Source organism: Oryctolagus cuniculus, chromosome 4 (assembly GCF_051225735.1).
Source record: "Oryctolagus cuniculus isolate XC-2025 breed Fujian yellow rabbit chromosome 4, ASM5122573v1, whole genome shotgun sequence".
NCBI lineage: Eukaryota > Metazoa > Chordata > Mammalia > Lagomorpha > Leporidae > Oryctolagus > Oryctolagus cuniculus.
The window spans coordinates 167,486,237-167,511,458 of NC_142870.1; the positions used below are offsets into that span (position 1 = coordinate 167,486,237).

A 25,222-nucleotide genomic window follows, 5' to 3' on the forward strand; every position below is an offset into this window, starting at 1 on the left:
TAGATAGACTGGATCCTTTAAGAAACAGAAAGAGGCCAACGTGGCCCAAACATGAGGGCAAGGGAAAGAAAGGAATAAAATGAGCTTTGGAGAGATATCCCGAGAGCAGAGAAGATGAGATGGGAATTGTGTTCCCTGACAGCCACAGGAAGCCACCGTGGCTGTATACAGAGGAGTCACATGATCTGTCTTATACTGATAAGATTGTCCTGCAGCCCTGTGCTGTTCATGTATTGCTCATGCATTCCCTGCACGCCAGGATGAACTGGACCAGACATGACCATTGTTTGGGAGGCTTCTGTAGACGTTCAGGGTACAGAAAATGGTGACGTTGATCTGAAGGGAGTAGTGGAGATTGGGGCAGAGGAGTACAATTTGGGAGGCATTCGGGTGTAAAGCAAAGGAATCTAAGAGAACTCTTAGGTTTGGGTCTGAACAACCAGGTGGATGGTGGACCGCAAAGCCCTATACCAGCGTGAGGAAGGCTGAAGAAGAGCAGTGAGGCAAGCCGTGGGTCTGGGGCACAGGAAGAGCAAGAGTTCTGACAGTGTCACACAAACTGGTTCTGATGGGATAAAAACAAAGCAAGGGCATTGATGATAACAAAATCACAGGGAATAGGCAGAAAAGCATGTGGGGGGGGGTGTGGGGGTGTGTGTGTGTGTGTGCGCATCCTCGCATGCATGTGCATGCGTCCAGGAAACCACAGGAGCTTCTGTCTGCCCAAGGAGCTGTTAAGAAGGAGGCACAGAGACCCATCTTATACAGGAACTGAGGAGTTTAGATGTTATTGAGTAGGAAGCCACTGAGAACTTCTGATAGGACAAGCAGAGAGCTTTAGGAAGATGTGGTGGCTACTGGTGTGGAGCTCAGAGAGGAAACTCAAGAATGGGAGGTGGGGAGATGTGAAACAAGAATCCAGGTCAGGGAAGGAGGATATGAACTCGGTAGCAGACAGGTGTGTGCTTAATTCCCACTCGGCGTGATAATGCTACTGCACTGCATGCCAGGAATCCCCTGTCTTTGTACTGAATCCTACAGCCGGGCATGGATAGGATAGTTTGACTGTACCCTATGAAGTCCATGTTCTAAAACCATCTTTGGATGCAGAGGTCGCAGAACAAGACAGGAAAAATGCCATGGATTGCCCCAGCTCCCCTCCCGCAGAGCACAGATGGACACACAGCATTTCGGGAGCTGACATGTTCTCATCACCTAGGATTTTATTTCACGAGATGCTGTCAGGTTAGTATCTGGCATACTGGTCAGAGGATTCAGGTTCTACTGAAACAGCCAGGCATCCCCTTTAACAGAACAGCCAAGACCATAAACACCACCCGGCTTCCGAAAAGACAAGCCCCGCGGAAGGCAGCCTGTGACCCAGCCACAGAAATAGCAGGGAGTGCCCTGCCACCGGCGACAGACACGTGCTGTATCATAAATCCTGCTTCCTTATTTTTCATTCCAAAAATGTCTTCCTTTCAACGGACACTGAGACAGGAATTAAGCAGCTTTCTGATCATTTCGGGCGAGTAGGTTTTCCAGTGTCGTCTACTCATGTGGCTCAACTTAAACATGATTTAACCAGCTCCCTGAGTGTGTACTGCTCTCGTACGTCTTAGCGTAGGTGGCTTTCAAACCACCCTCATCCACCATCCAGTGTCTGAATCTGAGGGTCCAATGTCACCTTCAAAGGATCTGAATGCAGTTGGGTTCCATGAGAACTCCCGACGGGTGAACCTCACTGCCTGCCTTCAGACTTAGGCTGGATAACATTGCTGTGGATGACACACTTGAACTTGCTCAGTATTAGCAACTGCATGGGGCTGCGGTCTGTGCTGCAGGTGCTGTGCCCCCTACACCCTCCCTCTCCTCTTCAACAGCCGGGGCACCCGAGCAGTCACAGTTCCTGCTGGCCTCTCTGCCCCTGCCACGTTGGCTGTTTGTCCACCTCTTCCTCCTTGTTCTTTTTTTTTTTTTCTTTTGACAGGCAGAGTGGACAGTGAGAGAGAGAGACGAGAGACAGAGAGAAAGGTCTTCCTTTCCCGTTGGTTCACCCTCCAATGGCCGCCGCGGCTGGCCTGCTGCGGCCAGTGCACCACGCTGATCCGAAGCCAGGAGCCAGGTGCTTCTCCTGGTCTCCCATGGGGTGCAGGGCCCAAGCACTTGGGCCATCCTCCACTGCACTCCCTGGCCACAGCAGAGAGCTGGCCTGGAAGAGGGGCAACCGGGACAGAATCTGGCGCCCTGACCGGGACTAGAACCTGGTGTGCTGGCGCCACAAGGTGGAGGATTAGCCTAGTGAGCCGTGGCGCCGGCCTCCTCGTTGTTCTTGTCACCATGTGTTTGTGAATCACCAGATTTGACTCACTGCCTTCTCAGTGCCCCTGTGTTTGCTGAGATTTAAGACCGAATCGGGGTAATGCCCATTCTTAGTGTGTTTAGTTGGGAGGACGTTTGGCCCAAGGAGCATCCCAGTGGGAGCCATCCTAACTCCAGAACACAGTCTTGGTGAGACTGCCAGTTAAGCGAAGATCCCTTGTGTGGGCTTCTCCAAGGATTCCGGATCCTCAGAGTTGCTCTGTGCTTGTCTTTTTCAGACCTAATTTTTCCCTCTTTCCAGTTCCGTGAGCTTTCCAAGATCCTCCCAGTAAACTCTCCCTTTTAGTGACAGGAATCCTCTGTGCTCTGTGAAACCAGAGAACCACAACTAACATACTAACATGGTGGGCAACCCGGACTTTGTGCCCACGTCCAAATAAGGAAAGTTAAAGCTAAGCAGACACACTTATTAAACAGACTCTCTGGGCCTTCAGATTTTCTCATCTATTTTTATTGTTTTCCAAATCTTGGAGGTCACTCAATTACTGTCAGAAAATAAATATGTGACTTTTTTTTTTAAAACATTTCACCTATGTACAATTCTGGATGCTTGAGGTCAAGGCATATAAAACTGTGCTAGCACAATGAGTCTAGGACAATCAAAAATAAACACAGTGCAACCACCTGGGTGATTTTATCTTTTCTAGTAGCTTTCCTGGTTTTAGTGTGGCATCAAAGAAACAAAAAAAAAGTAACTGTGCTTATAAAATGATAATGAAGGTTAACATTTAATGAAAACTTACAAGAACAAGGTATGAACAAGCTGAGCACATTTTCTAAGATGTTTTATTTATTTGAAAGGCAGAGTGACAGACAAGGGGAAACAGAGAGAAAAAGATTTGCTAGTGCACTCCCCAAATGGCCACAAAAGCTTGAGCTGGGCCAGGCCCAAGACAAGAGCCTAGAACTCCATCCAGGGCTCCCATCTGGCAGACAGGGGCCCAGAGCATCTGGGCCATCTTCTGCTGCCTCCTAGGCCCATTAGGGGGGAGCTGGATAGGAAGCAAGAAGCCGACATGTGAACTGGTGCTCTGATCTGGGATGCCAGTGTCGCAGGTGGTGGCTTATCCCATTGTGCCCTAAGCCCTGTCCTGAGCTGAGCATTTGATGTGGCATTCATTTAACCTTATAACCATCATATAATAAAAGCTTCTTGATTAACTCTATTTTACAGACAGGAAAACTGAGACCAGAGAGATGAAGAGAACTGCCCAAATCATGCAGCTAGTAGAGGCAGAATTCAAAGCCAGGCAATCTAAGGCCAGACATCATGCTAATAATTACACATCCTATTTTTTTTTTCCAAAACAGGCAAGCAAGACCATATTACTTCCTGTGTCTCATCAACCACACTAAACTATTTGGACACAATTTTGTACTCCTAAAGCAATAAGTAATTATCTTGGAAGTATGTATTAAATTGCAATGTGCAGCAATTTAATATCTAGTTTTAAAACCAATTTGCTCAAGTGTTGACTTCAGGATTTTAAATGTATTCCATTTAACCAGCAATTTAAATGAAAATTTAAATAAATGCTATAAATGGATGCTTCATTTGCATGATCTGTTGATTAACTTTGATAAGGGGCTCCTCCATGCCCATGGTTCTGCCTCCTGCCTATGGCTTCAGTGAAGCATCTTCTGGGGAGGGCAGGGCAAGTGCTCTCGGGCTTGTGCACCTCCCACTCACTGAGACATTCATATGTGGCACCCTCGGATGCAGAAAACTACTGGCTGAAGTTCCTTGATGGAGTTACAACAAAGGGTTGGGAAAAAAATCTACCAAGAAGGTGCAGGGAATGGCAAGGAGACCTCTCCAAGGACATATTTTCTTTTTTAAAGATTTATTTATTTATTTGAAAGACAGGGTTACAAAGAGAGAGAGAGAGAGAGAGAGAGAGAGAGAGGTCTTCCATCTGCTGGTTCACTCCACAAAAGGCTACAAAAGCCGGAGCTGGGCCAACCCAAAGGCAGGAGCCAGGAGCTTCCTCTGGGTCTCTCACATGGGTGCAGGGGCCCAAACATTTGAGCCATCCTCTGCTGCTTTCCTTGGCACATTAGCAGGGAGCTGGATGAGAAGTGTAGCAGCTGGGACTCAAACTGGTGCCCATATGGGATGCGGAACTACAGGGGTGGCTTTACCAGCTACGCCACAGTGCAGGCCTAAGGACATCTTTAAATAAGAACAGAGGGTACTAACTGCCTTCTAAGGAGAGAGGACTCTCATTGCGGAGTAGGGTATGCAAATCCGGGTCAGAGCAGAATTGCTCAAGGAAGTAGAAAAGGCTGTGAGGCGGCCACCAGAATCCTCCTTCTCCTCCTTTCTGTGACATGAATCAGTGTCTCCTCTATATAAAACTGGAGCAAATGTTCTAAAAAATGGTAACCACCTGGGAGCCACTGCAGTGATGCAAGCTGTGAAGTGACAAAGCAGGTGCTCCGGGAGACACCCACATACCTCAGCGTTCCTCTGCCATAGAGAAATGTGGTATTCACGGAACACCACCCAGCAGGTCATCAACACCCTGGTGTGGGCTCCTCCTCAGCTGAGCCCCACTGAGATATGGGTTTGGATCCATTCAGAACATGTCAAAGGTATTTCAAGGCCAGTTGTCTGTAAACTCATGGGAATGTAGATCTTTACAAGTATCCACAGATCAGTTAGCAAATCTGTTCATTGTGAATTTGAGAGAACTGAGGTTCAATAGCACACAGATGGTTTGTTGTCCACGTGACCGCTTCTACAGGTCTACCAGATACCCTAAGGGCTGTCCACACTCCATCTCCCATAAGACTCCAGGGCCTGTTTCCCAGAAGTGTAGCATCATCAGGCATTTGGCAAGTCCCTTAGAAACCGCAGAACATTTATCCAACCCAACTCTGTGCAGATTCAAACAACCAACACTCACTCTGCTTCAGTTAAGCAGAAAAACAACTTACTGGGAAAGTAGATTAGCTGCACAAATAAATGAGCCTCAACCTTAAAAGCTTTGTGCTACAGCACTGTGTTCTTTTGTGGGATTCTGTGGCCTGGCTGTGTCATTCTGCTGGACTTGCCCAGGCTCTGTCACACGACTGCATCCAAATTGTGCACTTGCCTGGAGCTGAGCTCCGCTGAGATGATGGAGCCCATTGGGCCTCTCCATGCAGGCTTCCAGCCTCCAAGACACCAGACTGGGATTCCTCACAAAGTGATGGCAGGGGCTGGCGCTGTGGTTCACTTGGCTAATCCTCTGCCTGCGGTGCCAGCACCCCAGGTTCTAGTCCCGGTCGGGGCGCCGGATTCTGTCCCGGTTGCCCCTCTTCCAGGCCAGCTCTCTGCTGTGGCCCAGGAGTGCAGTGGAGGATGGCCCAGGTGCTTGGGCCCTGCACCTGCATGGGAGACCAGGAGAAGCACCTGGCTCCTGGCTTCGGATCAGCATGCAGCACTGGCAGTGGCGGCCATTAGGAGAGTGAACCAACGGAAGGAAGACCTTTCTCTCTGTCCCTCTCACTGTCTATAACTCTCTGTCTCTCTCTCTCACTAACTCTGCCTGTCAAAAAATTAAAAAAAAATACACAAAGTGATGGCAGGTTCATGGACAGTGACGGTAAAAGCCACAGAGCCTCTTGCGGCCTCAGATTAGATGTCACACATCACCATTTCTGCCGCATTCCACTGGGCAAAGCACAGCTTGAGGACAGCTAGACTCAGGGACATAGAAAAGAAAAAGCTCACCCCATGATGCCACATTACTGATCCTCAGAGATGTCAGCTACACAGAGCAAATGGCTTTCTTTCTCTAGCCCCTTTCACAAATACACAGTGGAAGGAATTCGGAGCCATTTTTGCAATATTTAGCAGTTCAGCTTCTGATCACAAATGACTCGTGTTCTTTTCATCCACAAACTATGCTCATGTACACCCCAATATCCTAGCCTATTAAAGAATAAGGCTTGAAGTCTCAGATCTCAATATCTGTATCAGGTTTACAAGCAAACGAGGTTGAGCAGTTGCAACTGTTCTTGGTCCAGGGTCCAGTAAATTAAAACTCAAGATACCAGGCAGCACACATCACATATGACAGTGTCACAGGGCAGGATCAGTGTCCCAGATGCTCCCAGGAAAGAACAGGCAGCACAGGCAGTCCCTGGCCCAAACCAGTTCTGAAATCCAGCTGGGCATCTATGAAAATGGTCAGATTCTGCCCTGTGGTCAGATTCCTAATCCATGGTTCCCTGAGGCTCTTACATCTGTGCTACAAGTGGAGGAGCAGGAGCCCAGCCTCTCCGTCAATGTCTGAGGTCAAGTGCAGTGATGGGTAGATGGAGACGGGCCAGCACCTTGCAGCCTCCCTCACACTCTTGCTCTGTCATCTCCACGCGTGGTTGTTGGTCCTCAGAGTTGTCAGCTACACAGAGGAAACAGCTCTCTCTCTCCAGCCCATCTCACAGTCTCACTTTGGGAAGCGGACACGCTTGGATTCCCACATTCCCCTACAAGCACCACGGTGGCCACTCCTGCCACTTCTTCCTTGGCTCCGCCTACAATTGTGGAAGGCCTGATTCCTGTAATAAACTCCTCACCCTGAAACACTCCTTACAAATAATGTTGCTGTATGTGCTCTTCACAACAGCTGTGTAAGTGACCTACCATCAACTGCATTTCACATACGAGGATACAGAAACTCAGAGAAGTTAGGTAACCTGCCCAAGGCTGCACAGCTGAAAGGTGTCAGAGCTCCAATGTGAACTTAGGTCTATCTGATTCTCAAGCCTATACTGTGATCTCTGCTCTCCAGTTATGTAATGCAAAGCAACTGGAAGTGTGATGCCCTGGCAAACTGGTTTCCAAGGGAGAGATTCCTCATTGGCAGCATTTCCTATTTCTATGGTGCAAAGACTCCCATCATGGCTAATTTCATGGTACCAACCATTTTTAAACTGAATTACAGCATTTCTGAATATGGAACACTCATGAGCTGGTATGAGACAATTCAAGCACACTTCTGGGTAAAGAATCTAGGAAAACGAAAATTCATCTGTAAGAAAAGGTATAGTGGGTAACAAAAAGTGGGATAAGGTGGTTCTTCAGGTACTATGGCCACGTGTAGTCTACTTTCTGAGTGCTAGCATCTTCAGTCTTGCTGGGGCCTTTTGATAGTGGCCATTATTTGTCTACCCACTTACATGGCAATCCTTCATATGGGATAACTCTGAGGTATGTATTCCTCACTAGCACCCAGAGACACCAGTGGGATGAAGGTTCCACTGTCCACAGAGACACCTTAATTTACAGTGCATTTGCTATTGGCCTCCCCGGGGTCACTTTACAAAGTAACTTCTTTTTTTTTTATTTTTTTTATTTTTTTTTTATTTTTTTGACAGGCAGAGTGGACAGTGAGAGAGAGAGACAGAGAGAAAGGTCTTCCTTTGCCATTGGCTCACCCTCCAATGGCCGCCGCGGCTGGCGCGCTGTGGCGGGCACACCGCGCTGATCCGAAGGCAGGAGCCAGGAGCCAGGTGCTTTTCCTGGTCTCCCATGGGGTGCAGGGCCCAAGCACCTGGGCCATCCTCCACTGCACTCCCGGGCCACAGCAGAGAGCTGGCCTGGAAGAGGGGCAACCGGGACAGAATCCGGCGCCCCGACCGGGACTAGAACCCGGTGTGCCAGCGCCGCAAGGCGGAGGATTAGCCTAGTGAGCCACAGCGCCGGCCCCAAAGTAACTTCTTACTCTCTACTCCTTGATCAGAATCTGCTTCTGGAAAACACAAATGCAACAAACAGCCACCATTTTTTGCATGCCAACGGACCACACAGACACTATTAGGGGCACTGATGAGACAAGTATCATATCCAATTCTGCAAGTTTGGAAAAGAGAATCGGAGAAGTTACCTAACTCTGTGGAAATCGCAGAACTGGTACAGTAAATAGCAGAACTAGTATTCAAACTTTGATTGACTGCAACTTCTCTGTTCTTTCCACTGCACTACAGCATCTCTCGCAGGGGAGATTAGACTAACACACATGAAACAATAAAAGAACAATTAACTGCTAAACTGACAAATTGTATCGAACACTTCTGGGCAAAGCTGTCATCTTACTTACTTCCAACAATTACTTTCAAAAATTCTCTTTTGTTGTGCCATCAACTTGAAAAATAAGGCCACTGACTAATATTAGGAAATTCAATTTTTCATGGATTTTCTTTCTCCTATATCACTTTTTCATAGAAATTAGGTACTGAAATAAAATTGAGTTGATGGTATAGCAAAAGATACCATGACGAAAATGCATATGAAGAAAATATATTTCTTGGGTTATAGTTTTGGCCCACAAACTATCTGAAAGAACAGATATGTCATAAAATACCAACTAAGTCCTATTGATTTTTTGAGTCAATACTAAGTGTTGAAAGATCAAACGACATAGCATCCAGAGTGCTGATTTGGGAATAATCGTATTAAAAAAATCTCAAACAAAGGGAGGACTTTGCCGTATATTTAATGGGCAAAAATTGGAGTGTGAAAATTTGGGATTTAGCAGGCACCGTGGCTCACTAGTCTAATCCTCCACCTTGTGGCGCCAGCACACCGGGTTCTAATCCCGGTCGGGGCACCGGATTCTGTCCCGGTTGCTCCTCTTCGGATCAGCGCGGTGCGCCGGCCCCAGCGCACCAGCCGTGGCGGCCATTGGAGGGTGAACCAATGGCAAAAGGAAGACCTTTCTCTCTGTCTCTCTCTCTCACTGTCCACTCTGCCTGTCAAAAAAAAAAAAAAATGGGATTTTTCAATGCTTGTGGCTATACCACAAAAATACATTTTTAACACTTAGCAGTGGCTTTCTAAGATCTAGTGTTTCAGTTATTTGCTCTGCAATAGGCAACAGTAATAAGCTCCTGAATGCTTGGATTCTTAACACTATACCAAGCAATCTCAGATGCTGGTATAGAAAGGCATAAATCCCAACTCTGATTTGGTCACTATTTTCAGGGTTGGCTTCTGACTTCTAATTACTTGCCCTAGCACTGTGATGAAAGAAACATTCCGGCATTTGGGATAGGGGAGTCTCAGCCCTGAATCTGGCTCTAAGTAGCTCTAAGTACTCTGTGAGTACCTTCTCTCGCTGGTTAAATGAGGCCCTCGGTTCAATGATGTGCTGTGAGACACCTTGCCACCCCTAACAATGATTCTATGGTGAGAGATCATTTTTCAACTAAAATCCTATTCTTGTAATTAGCATAGACCACATCCCAGCTCTTCTAAAAGTGGGCCTCATGGGTGCTGCACAGACCTATGCTTTTTTTTTTTTAAGATTTATTTTATTTAGTTGAAAGACAGAGTTACAGAGAGAGGTAGAGACAGAGAGAGGTCTTCCATTTGCTGGTTCACTCCCCAGATGGCTGTAACAGCTAGAGCTGTGCCTATCTGAAGCCAGGAGCCAGGAGCTTCCTCGAGGTCTCCCACATGGGTGCAGAGGCCCAAGGACTTTGGCCATCTTCTACTGCTATCCCAGGCCACAGCAGAGAGCTGGATTGGAAGTGGAGCAGCTGGGACTAGAACCGGCACCCATATGGGATGCTGGCGCTTCAGGCCAGGGCTTTAACCTGCTGCGCCACAGCGCCTGCCCCAGACCTGTGCTTTTCTAAAGTGTTTGGGATCTTCATGGAGGTGGCTTTGGGGAGGTAGTGATGACGAAGATGACAGGTGGGCTTTGAGCCCCTGAAGTCTTCTTAAGGCAAAGAAATGCTGCTTCCTCTCTAACATGTCTGTATCACTTGGCTTAAACAACGAGTTTGTAGGTAAGAGTAAATACATGCACACTTTGGCTGAAAATTACAATAGGACACCCACTTATTTTCCCTCTCTAAAAAATGGAGAACTTGGGAGTGGGTGTTCTGTTTAGCAGTCTAGATGCCTGTGTCCCACACTGGAGTGCCTGGGCTTCATTTCAGACTGTGGTCCTGGATTCCAGTGATGGTGCAAGTAACTGGGTCCCTGCCATCCCGGTGGGAGACCTGGATTGCATTCCCAGCTCCTAGCCGCAGACCCCAGCCCAGCCCCAGCCATGGCAGGCATTTGAGGAGTCAACCAACAGGTGGGAGTTTGCTCACTGCCTCTCTCTCTCTCTCTCTCTCTCTCTTCCTCTCTCTCTCTCTGCCTCTCGTTTACCTCATCAACATCACTGAGTCCCCGCATTGCACATATTTACCTTGTACAACTGCATTTCCCAAAGACAGTGGCAGTGGCAATGGCACTGAAGCAATCAACTGCATTTGTCTTAAGTTTATTTGTGTTGTCCTCGCCCTTATGACACTCAGGTATATAGAGAAAATATAGCATCTTTATTTTGACCTCATATTAATATTCTCTCTCTCATGAACCCCCATTGCTGGAAAGAGGTAATAAAATTCACTTTATCCACTGGTTGAAACTTGATCAAGGGATCTATGTTGTGGTGCAGTGGGTTACACAGCTACTTGTGATGCCAGCTTCCCATATTAGAGCGTCAGTTCAAGTCCCGGCTGCTCCACTTGTGAGCCAGCTTCCTGCTAAGGCACCTGGGAAAGCAGCAGAGAATGGCCCAAGTGTTTGGAACCCTGCTACCCATGTAGAAGACCAGAATGGAGTTCCTGGCTCTTGGCTCAGAACTGGCTTCTGATCACTTGAGAAATGAACTAGCAGATGGATAATCTGTGTGTGTGTGTGTGTGAGAGAGAGAGAGAGAGAGAGAGAGAGAGAGAGAAAGAGAGAGAGTTTCTGCCTTTCAGATAAATAAATAAATATTTAAAAAAACACTTGATCTGATGTAATAAAGTGTACAGTCCTTTTTGGTTATTCTGTTTTTCTGTGTTAAATTGTTTGATATCTTAGATTTCCACACTTCTGTCTTCTAACACTCTTCTTAACGGCTTCTAGCTAGAAGGGGAGAAAGCCATGTCTCACTCGATTGGAAGGTGGAAAGAGAGTTGGAGTCCTTAGGGCGCTGCAGTGTGCACAGGAATGTGTCCCTGGCCCCTCTCGCCTGGCAACACCTGCACTCCATTCCCACCTGCCACTTGTGGCTGAGCCAGGCTCTCTTCTCTCCTCTCTCATTGTGCGCTGACTGGAAGCACTCTGACTGCCATCCTCTGAGAGTGCTCCCCAGTCAGTGGGGTTGGTCCCATGGCTTCTGACCCATGGAGGATGGAGGGCCTCGATTCACCCACCTTCCTCTAGGACAGGAGGGTCTTTGTGAGTCGCCCCTATGCCTCAGAGAGCTCAGGCTGGGCTCTGCCTCTCCATCCAGTGTCACCAAGGCTGCATAGGACCCTCCGCCAAGAGCAGTCAGTAAAGATGCCCGCTGCTGCTCTCCAGGTGGTCATACATTGCCAGAGACACCGCCACTGCTGTCCCCAGCCTGCTTTGACGGGAAATCGAGACTGTACACAGCAGCACTTGCCTCTCTTGCCCCAATCTCTTTCTCACCTCACTACGGCCTCCTGCGAAAAGTGAAGATTTTGAATGGCTTCTGCCAAATGGAGTGTTCCTTTTTCTCAACCTTAGCCTCATGGATAAGCTTTTTTTTTTTTTTTTTTTTTTTTGACAGGCAGAGGACAGTGAGAGAGAGAGAGAGACAGAGAGAAAGGTCTTCCTTTGCCATTGGTTCACCCTCCAATGGCCGCCATGGCTGGCACACTGCGGCTGGCGCACCTCACTGATCCGAAGGCAGGAGCCAGGTACTTCTCCTGGTCTCCCATGGGGTGCAGGGCCCAAGCACTTGGGCCATCCTCCACTGCACTCCCTGGCCACAGCAGAGAGCTGGCCTCGAAGAGGGGCAACTGGGACAGAATCCGGTGCCCCGACCGGGACTAGAACCCGGTGTTTCGGCGCCGCTAGGTGGAGGATTAGCCTATTGAGCCACGGCGCTGGCCATGGATAACATTTTTATTTTTTTTTAAGATTTACTTATTTGTTTGAAAGGCAGAGTTACAGAGAGGCAGAGGCAGAGAGTGAAAGAGAGAGAAAGAGAAAGAGAGAGAGAGAGAGAGAGAGAGAGAGAGAATCTTCTATCTGCTGGTTCACTCCCCAGAAGGCCACAATGACCAGAACTGTGCCGATCCGAAGCCAGGAGCCAGGAGCTTCTTCCAGGTTTCCCACATGGGTGTAGGGGTCCAAGGACTTGGGCCATCTTCTACTGCTTTCCCAGGCCACAGCAGAGAGCTGGATCAGAAGTGGAGTAGCCAGGACTCAAACCAGCGCCCAGATGGGATGTGAATACTGCAGGTGGTGGCTTTACCCACCACGCCACAGCGCTGGTCCCATGGATAACTTTAAAATGCAGTGTCGTCCCTACACCATGGGAAAAACCCACAATTTTGTCTTTCAGATGTAGTAGGTCACGTTAAAGGGGAAATGACCAAATTGAGAAGCCCTAACTCAAGGCAAAAGTCTGGCTGTTAAAACTATTGCTTTGTTTGAAACTCCCATTTTGACTTCAGGGATCTAAATATTAACTGTCTTTCTCTTTGTGTTCTCCCTACAAAGATTATAATCTCGCCCAAACAGACAGCAGCTTGCAGAGAGTATTCAGAAAAGCAGCAAAAGAAAAGCACAATAATTTAAAAAATATATTTCATGTGCATGGAAATATTCTAAAATTGGATTGTGGTGAGGGTTAAATCACTCAGTAAATTTACTAAAAATTGAATTTTACACTCAAACTGGTGAATTTTATGGAATATAAATTATACCCGAAGAAAGCTCTTAGAAAATCATGTGCAGTGTAAAAAGAATGAAATATGGTCGGTCACCCTGCTGTCAGCTGGACTTCGAACTTGCTTAGTGTTTCTGCTTATGGGAACAGTGGAAAGAAAGACAATAGATAGGAGGTACAGGCCAATCAATCACATTCCCAGTGTAACTCGGTGAGTAGAAAGCTATGATTTCCTTCCAAACCAGGACTTATCTGCCAACTCAAGTTTACATGCATGGCTCCTAAGCAATGAAATATTGTCAGTTTCTTCAAATCATGACACAAGCTTTAATTATGCATGCATACATTTACATGAAATATTTGTATTTATATACACGTTGACTGGAAGCTCTTTTCTAGCAAAATCAAATAACTAGAACATGCACAAGAATACAGAAGAATGCAAAAAAAAATTAGAACAATGCCAAGGTAGCACCTACTTCTAAACTCTTCTTATAATAGACCTCAAGTCCCATTTGGAGGGAATCTGTCTTACACTGTGCACAATTCCAAGCAAACATCTGTACGTTTGAACACCAGAAGATGAGACAAGGACCACCCTTGTACAGGCAATAATTTGGAGGAGGGGCAGGAAGTGGTGACTCAGGATGCTACCGAGACTTAGGAGAAGAAAGAAAATATGGCTGACATTCAGAGGAGACTGACAAGAAAGTAACTTCAGGAAAGAGGACACAAAAATGTAGGAACAGCCAACAGAGATCACTCAGTGCAGGGACACACAGCTGGGTATATCTCAGTTCTTCAGAAGTATCACAATATGATCAATACAATGGCAATACCAAGATCCTACACACACACACACGTACACGTGCAAACACACACGCACACACACGTGCACATATGCACACACACGCACACATACATACACACACATACTAAACTTGTTATGAGCAATAAGTTTCTAAATGATTTTTATAAACGTCACTATCCTTAAAGTGTTTTTGTCTGTGTTTTTAAATTGAGTATTATTTATTTATTGTAGTAAAAATGTATAACATAACATTTGCTGTCTTAAGCATTTTTACATGCACAGTGGAGCTGTGTCAGATATATTCAATTTGTAGTGAAAAAGATCCCCAGAACTTTTCATCATGCTAAACCAAAACTCTATATCCATTAAAAAATGCCCTTTGCCTCCTATCCCTAGTTCCTGGGAACCACCACCCTATGTTCTGTTCCAATAAGCCTATAACAAAATGGCAACCATGAAGGGACTAGATACCTGTTTAAAAAATGGCAGCAAGGTAAGGGGCTTTCAAAGGATTTCTTTTTTTTTTCTTTTTTTTTTTTTTTTTTTTGACAGGCAGAATGGACAGTGAGAGAGAGAGACAGAGAGAAAGGTCTTCCTTTTGCCATTGGTTCACCCTCCAATGGCTGCTGCGGCCAGCACGCTGCGGCCAGCGCACCGCACTGATCCGAAGGCAGGAGCCAGGTGCTTCTCCTGGTCTCCCATGGGGTGCAGGGTCCAAGCACTTGGACCATCCTCCACTGCACTCCTGGGCCACAGCAGAGAGCTGGCCTGGAAGAGGGACAACCAGGACAGAATCCGGCGCCCTGACCGGGACTAGAACCCGGTGTGCCAGCGCCGCAAGGCGGAGGATTAGCCTAGTGAGCCACGGCGCCGGCCACAACCAGGCCTTTTAATCCATTTTTGACTTAATTTCTGTACATGGGGTAAGATAAGGGTCCAACTTAGTTCCTCTCCATGTGCATACCCAATGTTTGCAACACCATTTGTTGAAGGAACACCCCTTTCCCTACTGACTTTGTCATGCTTCTCAAAGGCCACTTGACCATGCATGTCAGGGTTTATGTGGGCTCTTTATTCTCTTCCATTGGGCTACATGTCTGTCTTTATACTAGCACCACACTGTTTTCATTACTATAACTTTGTAGTATGTTTTGAAATCAGGAGCTGTGAGTGCTCAAACTTCAACTTTGTTTTCAAAATTGGTTTAACTATTCAGGGTCCCTTGAATTCCATGATTTGGGGGGATGAAAATTCCTATATATGCAAAAAACTGCATTGAAATTTTAATAGGGATTGTGTCAAATCTTAGGACTTTATCAAGTTGATACTTTAGGACGTATCAACAACTTAACAATATTTTCTTTCAATATGTGAGCAGATGATATCTTTCCAATTATATGTGTCTTTAATTTCTTTTAGCAGATTTTGTAGTTTTCAGTTTACAAATCTTTAATCTCCTTGGCTCAATTATTCCTAAATAGTTATTGTTTTGATGCAATCACAAATCTTCTGAGATTTTTGTTTAGCAAAATTTTTAAGTCTTTGTCTCTTGAAGTGGTAGCAGTGGAACAGTCAGCTGTGGACAGACTGCTGGTCTCCTACTGGTGTAAGTCCTTTGGCTCTGGATTTCCTACTTGATCACTCAACTCCAAGGTGTCTGTGTCTTCATCTACAAGATTCTGCCATTTCACTGCCAATAAGGAACAGGAAGGGAACAATGAAAACACATTCAGTGATATTCCCTTGGGTGTGAGGATCAACCTTTGCTGGGATCTGTCCCCATATAGACAGAGTGCAGCCGCAATCGCCACAGACCAGAAAACTTTAAAGAGAGTATATAAATCCCATCTTAGGACTTTGGAATAAAGCCCAGCTAGGGCAGAGAAAAATGACTGCCTTCTGACAATTCCACACATAGGAACTTCATGATGGAAGCAGGGTTTGACGCAACAGCTGAGTCATCACCTGAGTGCCTTAGTTCGAGTCTCAACTCTGCTTCCAATTCCAGGTCCCCACTAACGTGAACCTTGGGAGGCAGCAAGTAATGGCCCAAATACATGGGACCCTGCCACCCATGTGGAAGACCTAGACTGAGTTCCAGGCTCCTGTTGGTTTCTTCTTGGTCCAGCCCCAGCTATTGCAGGCATTTGAGAATGAACCAGCAGATAGATGCATTCTCTCTCTCTCTCTCTCTCTCTCTCTCTCTCAAGTAAATAAAAATAAACTTAAAAATTTTAAAAAGAACTTTACAATGTATTTTTTCATAATTGGAGTATCAGGCAAAACCCCCTCATTGGCAGTCTCAGTGACTCATTTCTTCTGCAAGTCTGCAGTACCTATTGAAGACAAGGTTCTTAAAGCAGTGCAGGGCCAGTTTGCACCAGAGACACAACCTCAGCACAAGTTCAAGGAGGTGTTTACATCAACCACCTTATGTTAGTCAGCAGCAAAACAAAGACAAACACTTCCCATCTTCTACATTGTATTATTCTCTGTGCTATTTTAGTTCTAAAGAAGGAGAAATCTTAAAAATCACCACCTTTTTTCAACTTCTTTGCTGAGAGTGACAGAAGTCAAAGGTCTTTCTTTCTCATTTTGTAGTGCATTTGTGATTTGGTTTGTTCAAACTAAACTACGTTAAAAAGTGCCTGCACCCCTCACCTGGGACCAACATTGTGGTCTAATGGGTTAAGCCGCCACCTGCAATGCTAGCATCTCATTTGGGCACTGGTTTGACTCTCGGCTGCTCCATTTCCAATCAAGCTCCCCGATAATGCACCTTAAAAAGCAGTGGAAGATGGCCTAAGTCTTTGGGGCCCCACACCCAAATGGGAGACCTGGAAGAAGTCCCTTGCTCCTGGCTTCAGCCTGGCCTAGCTCTGGTCATTACAGCCATTTGGGGAGTAAACTGGTAAATGGAAGATCTGTTTCTCTATTTCCCCCTCTCTGTCTAAATAAATCTTTTTTAAAAAAGTGCACTCCCCATTGAGCCCATTTTATTTAGCCATACATTTCAATGTGAAAAATGTGTATTAGAGGAGGAAGATAGGAAATTGGAAAGAAAGAATGAGTAAGAAAAAGAATGGAATTAAATATAGGTTCATTTTGGTGCTAACATTTTTTTTGTTTTAACCCAACAAATGCTTAATTGTTTTTAAAAGAAAACATTTTAAAGCTAGTGTTTTGAAATCTGTGCATACTTTTTTCAAATGCACCTTTTCCATAACTTGTTGAAGACTCTGTATTTTCCCCACCAGTTTCACAAAATCCTGTGAGCTTCACACTGGTGCCTCTTCTCACCTTCATTGCCCTGGGGCATAGAAAGATGTTTAGAGAAGGGTTTGGGGGCTGGTGCTGTGGCATAGTGGGTAAAGTCACCACCTGCAGTGCCAGCACTCCATATGGGCGCCGGTTAAAGTCCCGGCTCCTCCATTTCTGATCCAGCTCTCTGCTATGGCCTGGGAAATCAGTAGAAGATGGCCCAAGTCCTTGGGCCCCTGGGCCCACATGGGATACCTGTAAGAAGCTCCAGCTCCTGGCTTCGGATCGGCACAGCTCTGGCTATTGAGGCCAATGGGGAGTGAACCATCGGATGGAAGGCCTCTCTCTCTCTCCCTGACTCTGTCTGTAAGTCTGCCTTTCAAATAAATAAATATTAAAAGGGTTGGGGGGGAGTTGTTGCTTTTAGCCAGACACTGAGCCTCCATCGCTATGACAGCTGAGCTCAAACCCTGCCCTTCCCCCTAGCTGTCCTGCAGAAACAGATGCACATTGGTCAAGATGGCCACTCATCAAAAAGTTCAATATGTCCTGTCTCTGGATTTCCAAGGACTGACCATTCTGATGCATCCCACAACTATTCAATTCTTTGGTATGCCCTAACGCAGGGTTAATCTTTTCCTATTAAAAAACAGTAGGTTTCCCTCACTTTTCTCTTGTATATTGTTAATTCATTCTCAGCCTATTGCTTTTTCTTCAGTCTTGCTTGTGACAAATAAAAAAATATTGAAGCAGCCTAACTACTCAGCTGTAGGAGATTAATTGGAACACACTGTGGATTCTAACATAAGGATTTTTTTAATAACAGAAATTGCAGGAAGATGAAAATCAAGCCAGCAGAATGCAGCTGGAAAGCCCAGCCTAGTGTGAGAAAGATATTTAAAGTCAAACAAGAACCCCAAGCCATTTCCCTAACAAGTTAATTTGTTTTCTTTTTGACAGAAGCAGTGCGAGCTCTCTACAGAAAGTCCAGACAGCAGAAGAACCTACGAAAAACCCATTATCCCTCAATCGTACACAGCTACTTCCTATCCCTGCGTGTGGCTGTTCAGTTCCAGCTCCCTATGTACAAATGGATTATGCTTTGTTTTTTTTTTAACAAAATGAACTCTTTCTATCCCCCGTGTTTTGTGATCTACTATAATTTAAATAACTCCACATTTACATTTTTCCAATGAATCCCTGTTTCCTAACTTTGAATGTTTTCCAATAGTTCAGCATTAGTAATAGGCAGGAGTGGAAAATGAGTGATGAGATCAAAAGCAAAATAAAATATAAAAATTTTGAATATAGGTCTCTAATATGCTTAAAATATGAAAGTTTGCAAAACTGCCCTGTAATGCACTCAATTACTAATATTTGAAATAATTACTCAATGAGGACATCAATTTTAACCAACTCGTTATAATGCCTAGCGAAGTTAACGCCGGAACTGAGGAGCTGAATAGGCGAAGCTCAATGAAATGTCTGATTGCCTCATAATAAGAAGCCTAATAAATAAAATGATTTTATTCTGTCTCTGGAACTTAAAGATTAAAAAGTGTAAATTAGCCTACAGGACAAGATGTGTCCAAAGAAGTTGCAATATGGAGACTTCTGCACACTGAAAGATCAGGGCTGATTTCCCACCACCAACCCTGGTATCCAGGGGGTCTGCAAAGCAAGCAAGGTCCTCCCCTTATGCCCTACAAAGAGCAAAATTTGGGCACAATAAAAGCAAACTGGCCGGTGAGCAGCAGATAGGGCAGGGAGTGAAGTAGAATAGTGTGAGAGAGGGTTCACGGGGCCGGGGGCTCTGATGTCCTAAACAAAGCTGTTCTCACAGCCCATTGAAGGAGAACATGAACTTCTCATCAGAAAGGCAAGCTTCAGGCCAGTAAAGTCATCCTACAAGTCTCGTGCTTACTCTGTGTGCTACAGAAAGGACCCGAGGATTCTGATTGCTGTGAGGTATTCAGCCTGAGTGGTCTCTGGGTCCCCATCTCTATTGTTGCAAGCCAGGGGAAAGCCTTGAGCTCTTGGGAGGCATCATAGGATAGGCAGGGGACAAAAACAGAGCCAAGCAAGTTTCTAACAGTACATAGGAGCTCCAGTCCCAAGTGAAGTCTGCCACTCCTTCCTACTTAGCAATGATGACCACAGTGATGATAGTTCACGTAGAGTATACAAGAGCGGTGAGCCAGTGCTATGTGCTTGCATGTATTGGCTCATTTAATCCCTACCACTACTCTGTAAGGCAGGCACTGGTGCTAGTTATCAATGAGAAACCTGGACCAGGGAATTCAAGCAGCATGCCCAAGGTTAGAGTTCTTACCTGCAAGTCTACAATCTAGTAACTGGTGGAGCCTGGACATCAACATGGTATGGTACCTCACCTCTTAATTAATAGAGTACCTACTGTATGCAGGCAAGGATTGAGAAGGAAGAAGGGCTAGCGTGGCATACATTGGAGTTCACAGGAAGATAATCTTCAAGAAAAAAAAAATTCAACCATGAGCATACACACTCTGAAATTCAGGTTGTAGAGAATTCAATAAATCAATTGGACCAAGAGCTTCATAGGGTAAATTAAAAGGAGAGAAGAGGATAGAGAAGAAATCTACATGTTATAAATACATATCATAGTTTTTAAAATAGTTGAGACTATATCATAACACATAGGAATGCACGTATGAATGGTAAAGCTATAGAACATGCAAAAAAGTAATTATTATCAAAATAAGAATGGCAATTTTTTATAGGGGAGGAAGAGGCTCTGATTGGAACAGAGCACACAATGGGGCTTCTAGGATGATGGTGAAATTATAATTTTTCATCTGGATGGGTGTTACAAGCATACAAAATGATAACTAGACATTCTGTATGTCCAGCCCTCACATCCCAAAAATTTTAATGAGCAGAAAATAGACCCCAGCTCCTTGGAGTCCCAGAGTCTGAGGAATCTGCCAAAGCCCTGTGGAGATGGGGGATGTGCTAGGATCTGTCAGTGTCTGGAGCATTTTAATGGAGCAGGGATTCTATTTTAGAGACGTCTTTCCCTTCCTGTACCTATTCTACCACAAAGGGGTAGAACAGGGGCATCACCCTCATATTAGGACTATCTTGCATTTCGGCCAGAAGTCCCTGACACTGGATAATTTTACAACTAAAAGAGGCTTATTAGCTTACAGTTCCAGAGGTCCCAAGGGCTGCATCTGTTGTTGGTGTGCTTGCTGGCACAGTCCCAAAGAGACAGAGAGCATCCATGAAAAGAGACAGCACAGGGATGTGCACGCCTCCTCTGTTTGCTCTCTCTTCTCATAAAGCCACTGGTGTCCAATCACAGGGCCGCAGCCTTCACCAGCATAACCAATCCCAACCCCCTCTCAGGCCTCACCTCTGAACGCCATGGTAGATTCCATTTCTACCATTTTAATAGCTCACAATAGGGATTCAACTCCAACATGAGTTTTCAGAAGAGACAAACTATTTGATCTCTAGTGACTCTCAAGTCAAGAGATCAGGACTCCTAGGGGAAAGGGTGAGCCAGGGCAGACAACAAGAAGGGGAGGTGGTCTCAACGAGACTCCAAGCATGTCATGACGGACTGGTGGGGGAAAACCTCAAAAATGAGGTAGGGATCACCTTGAAGACTGACAAGAAGTTCCCCATATGTAAGAGTACATATCCTGGAAAAAGGGACTCCATGTTCTACTATTCAGTCAGAAAACTGAAAACTGGCCAGCGCCGCAGCTCACTAGGCTAATCCTCTGCCTACAGCTCCAGCACTCCGGGTTCTAGTCCCGGTTGGGGCACTGGATTCTGTCCCGGTTGCTCCTCTTCCAGGCCAGCTCTCTGCTGTGGCCCGGAAGTGCAGTGGAGGATGGCCCAAGTGCTTGAACCCTGCACCCCATGGGAGACCAGGAGGAAGCACCTGGCTCCTGGCTTCGGATCAGCGCAGCACACCGGCCATAGCGGCCATTTGGGGAGTGAACCAACAGAAGGAAGACTTTTCTCCCTGTCTCTCTCTCTCTCACTGTCTAACTCTGCCTGTCCAAAAAAAAAGAGAGAAAGAGAGAAAGAGAGAAAGAGAGAAAGAGAGAAAGAGAGAAAGAGAGAAAGAGAGAAAGAGAGAAAGAGAGAGAGAGAGAAAGAAAGAAAGAAAGAAAGAAAGAAAGAAAGAAAGAAAGAAAGAAAGAAAGAAAGAAAGAAAGAAAACTGAAGACACAATGAAACATTGGGCAGAAATCAATGGAAAGTGTCGAAGCAACAGTATGAATTCCATGAGGCAGATATATGTGTAAGATTAAAGATTACCCATTCACACCACATAATGCTGATGTGAAAGCAACAAGAAAATCACTCTCTTTTATAAAAGATCTTGCAGAAGAGACAGGGCACCCAACAATGGCCACCTTGAAAACATTTCAAGTACACAAAACAACAGGGAACACTGACAAATCAGGAATTCATGAGCTGTCATAAAATTTTACACAGCAAAGAAAGAAAAGCCAAGGGGAGAGGAGAGACAAAACATTAGGTTAACTGTGATTTGCAGCAACAAATGTGTTCAGTGTGACAATGTACTGAAAAATTAATGTCCTTAGGGACTTCAAGTTAGCTTCTTTTTTTCTCCTTTGAGATTTTTTTTCAATTGCTCATGTCTTTCAGATCAATTACACTATTCTATATGACTTAAAAGTTGGAAACCATTTAAATGTTCAGAAATAGTTAGGAGGGCAAATCTAGAAACTAAGCTGAGAAGATCACCTAAATGTCCAGGGACAGGTGGTAGAGTATAACTGATCTACAATATACATACATACATACATATATATGTATATATGAAATACAATAAATAAGAAATATAACATGTATACATATATATTTCTTATATTGGTTTCTTCTTAGTAAAAATAAGGAAAGCTCATTATGTAAGAATTGAAAAAGACAACCAAGCCAAAGAATTCAAGGAATATCCATATCATCACCTACCGAAAAGCAATGTCTATTAATCCTTTGCTATCCATCAGTTAGGTCCTCTTACAATGTATTACCATTTTTCAAAAATAGAATGCATTTACATAATATTGTTATCCTGCCATGACTGATTGAAGCCAAGCAGCTAATAGATATTTGGGTGTTCTAAACAATGCTCTATTGCATGACGGTCAAAGGTTACAAATTTTCATTATAACAGCTCATAAAGGAAAAAGTGACTAGGTACTCAACATTTAATGCAAAGGTAGAAAAGACTAAAGAATTTCAGGAATCTTGTATTGTTACCCAAATCCCACCACCATCTCCCCTTACCATCACTTTCTAAATCATTTACCGGCGCATGAGTTTCTTGAGTGACTCTGTTTTGCGTATCTAAACCTCTCATGTGCCAGGCATTGTGCTGGACGCTGTGGAGATTTGTGGTTCCTCAATCACTTCAATCCAGGGACAGGGAGATAAATAGCTGCAAACACTACTAAAAGTGCTAGGAGAGGAGCAGCACACGTTGCATGTATTGTCTGAGCCCGTGCTTAGAATTCTTCTGTAAGTAGACGGCAAGAATCTGAAATATTAAATTTTGTCTTAAGTTAGCCTATAACAAAATGGCAACCATGAAGGGACTAGATACCTGTTTAAAAAATGGCAACAAGGTAAGGGGCTTTCAAAGGATTTCTTTATTTCTTTTTTTTTTTTTTTTTTTTTTTTTGACAGGCAGAGTGGACAGTGAGAGAGAGAGACAGAGAGAAAGGTCTTCCTTTGCCGTTGGTTCACCCTCCAATGGCTGCCGAGGCCAGCGCACCGTGCTGATCCGATGGCAGGAGCCAGGTGCTTCTCCTGGTCTCCCATGGGGTGCAGGGTCCAAGCACTTGGGCCATCCTCCACTGCACTCCCGGGCCACAGCAGAGAGCTGGCCTGGAAGAGGAGCAACCGGGACAGAATCCGGCGCCCCGACCGGGACTAGAACCCGGTGTGCCGGCGCCGCTAGGTGGAGGATTAGCCTAGTGAGCCGCGGCGCCGGCCATCAAAGGATTTCTATCTCAGCAGGGAGTGGTTTCTACATCCTAAATTTTTTTTCTGTCTCCCAGTCTCTCTTCTCAGCTTTTGTGGTTTCTCTCTCAAGAAATGTGCTATAGCACAGTTTCATTTCACTCTCAGCTAAGGCGTCTGAGCAAATGAGTGAGGTTTTGGCCTCAGACAGTTTTTTTGGTTTTCACAATCGGCAGAGCTCAGGCAGTTCTTGGTTTTAAGAAGCGGCGGTACTCAGGCAGCTCCTACCTCAGAGACGTGTGGTTTCTGAAGCCGGAGGAAACCACTCACCTTGGTTATACAAGGATCCCCATCAGACCATTTGCAGCCTAAATGGACGATTCCCTCCCAGGTGCTACTGAGCACGCCTACCTCAGTGAAATTACAGGGCATGCTAAGCTGCGTACATTTGTCAAGGATTAAACTTCTACCTCCTAAGTCTTCATAAGTGCACTTGAAAGGTAAGTCAGCCTATTTCTGTGAGCCAGTCGAAGATCTTAAATACCTCTTCAGAAAGCAAAAAAATAAGCAAATCTTTTGCTTTTGTCACATCAAGAATGCTGCACTTTAAGGTAGACATGTTGTACCTACCTCTTCAATTGATTCTTTCTGGAGCAGTTACTGGCAGAAAAAATTCCTTAGCAGGTTCTTCTATTATAATACTAGATCTTGGTGAGACACATGAAGCTAATTTTAAAAACCTGACCATCGCTTTAGGTAATCTGGCTTACACTTCAGGCCAACCTTTATAGCAAGTACTGACATCTGTTGACACCCTGTCCAAGGTAGTTATGGACAATCAATAGGCATTGGAATATATTTTAATAGAACAAGGAGGAACATATGCAGTGTTTGATGGAACCTGCCACTTTTACTCAAATAGTAGCATGTTCACTAAAAGTGACATTAAAAATCGCAATGGTGAGGCTAAATGGTTCTATAATCTGTATAAGGATAGCCTATCATCACCATCGGGGATTCTATAAAATATGTTCTTTCCATCTTAAAGGGCACTCCATTTACAAATTGTTTTGTTCCAGATTTGGTCATACTGATTGATAAACTTGTGTGTTTCAGAACTCAACTTCCGAGGGCAATGATGACCATGCAGGGGTCACAGCCATTCGTGTTGACTGAAAATACTCCAGCTCATGGAACAAATTCCCACTTTGTCAAATGTCACATTGCATGGTCTTGTCATAAATACTTGGAAATTCACTAAACTCTACAGATACTCATCCTATACTTTTCAAAGATGTCATAGCAAGCATTGGTCACAATCAGGTGGAGGGAAACCCATTCCCACCTTCTCACCTGCTCAGAAATGGCCAGAGAGACAGCAACTGAAGCCTTCCACTACTCTTGGGAATTTAGACTTAAAGTTTGGAACTCACTATTTACACACCCCAGTTATTGAAATCACCACAGCTACAAAAGACAATGAGAGTTCTGAATTTTATGTGGCCCCAACACCTCTTTTTAAACTTGTTTTATTTTCTCACACTGGAAGCAGGCCATGTCAGCTTTGGTGCAGTTTCCAGTGCCACACCCCACCCAAATGGCTCCATTTGGTGACCAGAGATAAACTAAGAGGCACCCGTCCCACCTAGCAGGCCAGCTCCCCACTTTCCTGCTGTTTCTGGGAAGGGACATTCAGACGCTTGCCTGTGAAGTTCCAGTAGGTCCAGAGCATGACGTCCAAGATCTAGTGACTGCTTGAGACCCATCAACTAAAGCTTCCCCCCAATAAACCTATTTGGATAATTCCATGGGCGCTGCACCCTATAAAGGGCCTGGGATCTTCTGTCTGGCCCTCCCTGTACTCCTTGAGTTCTGTGTGCATTGCCCAGGTGAGCCACAGCTTGCCTCCTTGCAGAGTGTGGAAACAATAATAATAATAAAAAAACCTCTTAAAGTTCACATTGTGGTGGTGTTATTGAAGCAACACCTACAATCCCCTCCCCCCACCAATGGTGAGGGCCCCCAGGGAGACACACAGAGACCCACACAGGCAGATGCCCTGAAGATAATCTTGCCTCTGCACCTCTGTCACTACCAGGTAAGTGTA

The 25,222-nt window shown here is 45.2% G+C and overlaps 1 protein-coding gene across 5 annotated transcripts in view; it reads right to left on the minus strand.

The window, feature by feature from the left end:
- The window catches only part of GADL1 (GAD like acidic amino acid decarboxylase 1), a 190,991-nt gene that overhangs the window by 164,095 nt on the left and 1,674 nt on the right, over positions 1 to 25,222 (minus strand). Inside the window, exon 1 of one of the 5 annotated variants that reach the window (XM_089331209.1) lies at positions 22,463 to 22,690. The exons of the other annotated variants lie outside the window; for them this stretch is intronic. The gene's annotated coding sequence lies outside the window, so the exon portion shown is untranslated. Of the gene's footprint in view, positions 1 to 22,462; positions 22,691 to 25,222 lie in introns of those variants that run through there. 5 annotated transcript variants of the gene reach the window in all.